The sequence below is a fragment of the Megachile rotundata genome, unplaced genomic scaffold (genome assembly GCF_050947335.1).
Source record: "Megachile rotundata isolate GNS110a unplaced genomic scaffold, iyMegRotu1 scaffold1011, whole genome shotgun sequence".
NCBI lineage: Eukaryota > Metazoa > Arthropoda > Insecta > Hymenoptera > Megachilidae > Megachile > Megachile rotundata.
This window is the reverse complement of record NW_027474308.1, coordinates 5001-10000: the sequence shown is the minus strand read 5'-3', so window position 1 is coordinate 10000 and position 5000 is coordinate 5001. Positions and strand designations below refer to the sequence as shown.

The following is a 5000-nucleotide window of genomic DNA, read 5'->3' as shown; positions in this document are numbered from 1 at the left end:
CTAGGTGCGCCTCTTCTCGCAATGAGAACGAGACGCCCCGGGAGTGCGAGGCCTAATCGTAACGAGGCCCATCCTCCCTTAGTCGACTTCACGGACGACTTTCACTTTCATTTCGCCTTTAGGTTTATCAAATCCCAATGACTCGCGTACATGTTAGACTCCTTGGTCCGTGTTTCAAGACGGGTCCCGAGAGTACCCAAAGCAATAGCGTCGCCGACCGGTAATTCAAAGTTTGGCCAGTCCAAGGACTCCGCCTGCCAACAGCCCGCCAGGCCCGGTTACGGCGCTAAGTCCGTACATCCGGTATCTAGACTGGAACGAGCTTGCGGCGGTCCTGGACGCAGTGCGTTCGAGAATTTTGCGGCCCGATACCGTCTGAGTACCGTCGCGCAGTCGGCCGGGCATCCAAGGGGCTGTCATCGTACGCTAAAAGCAACGGACAGTCTTCGCCTCGGGCCTTAGACCGACACGCAACGGGTCGCGACGTTCTACTAGGGGAGAAGTGCACGACTACATAGCCGGAACATTCGCCGCGGGTGGTGTGCCCACGCCGATGGGAAACCCGCCGTAACGGGACCATCCGGGGCACTATCGCACCAACACGGGAGCCAGCTTCGTTGACGATGAATCTCCCCATTCGATCTTTTGGGTTTCTCGGGTTTACCCCTGAACGGTTTCACGTACTCTTGAACTCTCTCTTCAAAGTTCTTTTCAACTTTCCCTCACGGTACTTGTTCGCTATCGGTCTCGTGGTCATATTTAGCCTTAGATGGAGTTTACCACCCACTTAGGGCTGCACTCTCAAGCAACCCGACTCTAAGGAGAGATCCACCCGAGACGCGTACCGGTCGCTACGGGCCTGGCACCCTCTATGGGTAAGTGGCCCCATTCAAGATGGACTTGGACGCGATTCGATGTCTCGGGATAAACGGATCCTCCTGAACACTACATTTCCCAGCGGCGTTAACCGCGGGATTCAGTGCTGGGCTCATTCCTGTTCGCTCGCCGCTACTAAGGAAATCCTTGTTAGTTTCTTTTCCTCCGCTTATTAATATGCTTAAATTCAGCGGGTAATCTCGCCTGCTCTGAGGTCGTCGAAATTTTATTATTTCTTTTCAAAGTTATACCACAAACTGTACGCTCTTTTCGGGGTTTCGACACGTAATACGAAAGGTATATTAATACCAACGACGCACAGGGATTATGTCGTTCGATTTTTTCCTTGTATCGTTCGATAACCAACTATTTTTCTCTTTTCGGATCAACACAATATCGTCGACTACTCGAAGGTACGTACGAGCCAAAATGAAAGCTCGGTGTCTCCTCTCTCTTTTGTTCGACAAAAGAAAAAAGGCACTTAAAACGCCGCATATTCGGGCAGGCGGGACAACGACAAAAAAAAAAAACGACGACGACGACGTCCGGTTGTTCTCGACTCGCGTCGGAGTATATATGTATATATTATAATCGGATATATCTTTTTATCTATCCAGGGCGCGTTAAAACAAACGACGAGGAGAGACTACGACAACGAGGAGATAAAGGTCGGACACCTTTTCTTCTTACCCTCGGCGCGCTCTCGCACACGATCGTTTCATGTTTCTTTTGTCCCCTAAAGGATACATATACCGTTACAACATATTTACGTTCGAATATACACTCGACGGTCGATAAACCGTAAAGACGCATCGTCCGATACGTTTTTTCTTTTGCTGTCGCGTTCCGACGCAAAATCCCAAGAAAAGGGCGAGAATGCCAGAGACAGCCATGTAAACCATCGGTGACTTATCATGGTCCAGAGAATAAAGGGTTAAAGGAAAAAAGAAATCCCATTTTTAACGTGCGTGGTACACCTTCGTCGTGTATATATCGTTCGATGAAACCACGAGCGCACAAAAGGAGGAACAAAAGCGTTTCGAGATCGATCTTCGGTGTAAATGTCATTGTTCATTTGCGTTCGACCGTTGTTCGATAAAAGAAATTTAACACACGAACAACAATGAAGGGAGACTCTCGCAAGACGATCACCAAATAAGCGTTTATCGTTCGATCGGTCCGGGTTTTTCAACGTCCGTCCGGCACAATTATGCACTTCGAGGACTGGACGACCGGAACCCGTATTGGGATCGCGCGGTCTTCCGCTTCTAATCAACGACAACGAAGCGATCTGCGCTTGTAAATGTTAAAAAAAACGTGGCGAAGCTACGATCTCGTAATAATTTAACCGTGAAAGAGCTTCCGTCGCACGTTTATTTTTAACTTTTCCCCTCGTTGTATAAACTTTCGCACCGTCGAAAAAAAAATTCGACAATCATTTCAGACAACGTCGGGAGCGCGGAGAAACGCCGTAAACACGCTCTACTCTCGGCTTGCTTCCTTCAATTGGTGTCTAACAATTCTCTCGCAGGGCGAAGAATCATTTTCTCTCTCGTCTAAATATCCTTCTGTAGTTAGGTGTTTTCGACTCGGGAGCGCTCTTTCACGGGCGGTCGTATATGGTCTCTTTTAGGGGTTTAACTAGAAACCACGACTCACGCAAGCCGAGATAAGCGCATTCCGCCGAGAAGATCCTAAAAACTAAGAATTGCGAGATATACGAAAATGTTCTTCTGTCGCCTGTGAAAAAAATGAACACTAGCAAAGAGAGGGCGAGACACGAACGTTCCATTTAACATTCTCCGCGTCAAACGCCGACGAAATGTCCAACCATCGCTCGTACGTTTTCGCCAATTTCGCAAGTTGTTCTCTCTCTCGCGTTCGACCATCGGATCCCGCTCCGAAACGTTCGACTTTTCGGCGTTTAACAGTTTCGTTTTATCTAGTCGAACGACGAGCGGTACCGAAAAAAATTTAACAATGAAGAGAAAACCTTTTGCTGCTAAAGGCAAACGCAAGCAGTCTTTAGTTATATAAACGACCCTCAGCCAGGCGTGGTCCAGGAATTGTATCCGTGGACCGCAATGTGCGTTCGAAATGTCGATGTTCATGTGTCCTGCAGTTCACACGTTGACGCGCAATTAGCTGCGTTCTTCATCGACCCACGAGCCAAGTGATCCACCGTTCAGGGTAATCGTATAAAAATTTTTGTTCATATTTAACAACTCAGCGTCTGAAAACCAGTATGTACGTGATTTATTTAACCTGGTTTATAAATTCGTTCGATTGTCCATAGAATACTAACTCCAATCCAAGCGCAAGATCGAGTATCGGTATTCGGACGTCGTCCCGTCATAGCTCTGTTCACAGATTTACCCGAGCTGATTGATGATTAAGACGACACGATAACGTCCATGGACGGGTAAAGGACCGTATAAAACTACAGAACCGCCGATGAAACAACGCTCTGTGACGCATTTCTCTTCGTGCGGCGAGTTTTCAGTCCGTTCCGGGTGGTAAAGTCATTCAAAAACCGTGGAAAATACGAAACGCGCTGTCGCGCGTAACACAGAGTCTCCTGCTCGCTGCTTACATATATTGGACGTCTTGGCGGTATCGCGAGATTCAATACGGACACTCCATGGCCGGCGTCAGATCGGTCTACCAACGAAGGAGACTACGCTATCGTTTTCGCTTCTCAGCCGGTCCGTAAAGCGATACGTTACCATATCGTCCGTCGTAAGCAGGCGGACTCTCGTGAAGTTGCGACTTCGTTCGTCGAAGCGGTTTCGTGGTTCGATTTCCATCGGTTACCCGGACACCCCCCGCGTGAAAGCCTCCGTGTCACACTCTAAATTTCGTTTCTCGTTTAACACGAAATAGAGAGAGGCTAAAAGGGGGTGTTCCCTTTGGTCCAAAGACAAAATTTATAGAGAGAAAGAAAATAAAATGAGAGTCTCTCACGAAGCGGGCGAAAAAAAAAAAACAAGAAATTTAACAATTTTTTTTCGCAAACCCATGCATTTCGTTACCAAACGTCCCAAAATATTTCTTTATATTCTCTCTCGTGTTTTCACACGGGGTCGAGAGAGTACGCAACACGAATCAAGAATAAAAATTATAGAAAGGAAAGTCCGATAAGAATATTTCGAGATTCTTATAACCTTCACCTCTTCCTTACTTCTCCGAAATCTCTCCGCTTTCCTGGCGCGTATCTATTTAACAATTTCGATTCTCTCCTCCTTTTAACTCAGACGTCGCAACGAACGGGTACACCATGCATACGATCCATTTTTTACATAACGAACCTTCTGCCGGTAAAATTCGCGACAGATTCATTTATGTATAGATATATTTTTATATGAGAATGTTCGGGATTTTCCTTCGTGTTCAAGTTGAACATTCTTGTTACGACGACTTTTTGTATTTATCGAAGGATCGTGCGGTACCCGTTAATAAGAAGTAAACGACGTCCCGGGAGAGTCGAAACCTTTCTTATACGCTACGGAAAGAAGAGCCGAGAAGATAGAGAGGAAACTCTCGATTTTCTTTCGTCGGTAAACTTTCGTTCTTTCTATTTACAGCGTTCGACATGAAACGGCGTTGCTCTCTCATTTTTTAAACTTTATTTAACGTTAGCGCTTGTTCGTACGAAACGCGTCGGCGGATACGAAATACGGACGGGAGTATCGACGATGAGAACCAAAGCGACCTCCTACACGTAACCGTAATATCTCTCCGCATCACGACTGCCGTAACGACGAATTGTCATTTAACATTTTTGGTATCTGTTTTTTCTTTCGTTTGTTTGCTACTACCTCCAAATATTTCTCTCCCTTTCTCTCTCAATCATCTATCGTGGCTCGTTTATACGCATTTTTGTTGTGTACGGCCAATATATTTATTATTTGTTTATTATACGCGAGGAGCTGCACTTTTCATCCTCATTTTTGCGTATCATGTGTTATAGTCATATATACTTTTGGCTGCTTTTCACAGTTTTTGCGTGTATTCATATCGAGAGTCATAGATTTTGTCAAGTTTTTCTTTGGCACGTACTGAATATATTATTATCATGTGTTTAGTGTCTTTGCGTATCATGTGTTTTAATGTCAAGAGCTCAA

General features: G+C 45.9%; 2 non-coding genes across 2 annotated transcripts in view; both read right to left on the bottom strand.

Annotated features, from left to right (window-relative positions):
• The window catches only part of LOC143266499 (large subunit ribosomal RNA), a 4388-nt gene extending 3294 nt beyond the window's left edge, over positions 1 to 1094 (bottom strand). Inside the window, exon 1 of the ribosomal RNA XR_013041464.1 lies at positions 1 to 1094. This exon is cut by the window's left edge and continues 3294 nt beyond it. This is a non-coding gene — a ribosomal RNA (large subunit ribosomal RNA).
• A 1820-nt stretch (positions 1095 to 2914) lies between these two features.
• On the bottom strand, positions 2915 to 3069 carry LOC143266497 (5.8S ribosomal RNA). Its single transcript, XR_013041462.1, has one exon. It is a non-coding gene; the product is annotated as a 5.8S ribosomal RNA (ribosomal RNA).
• Between the last annotated feature and the right edge of the window lie 1931 nt (positions 3070 to 5000).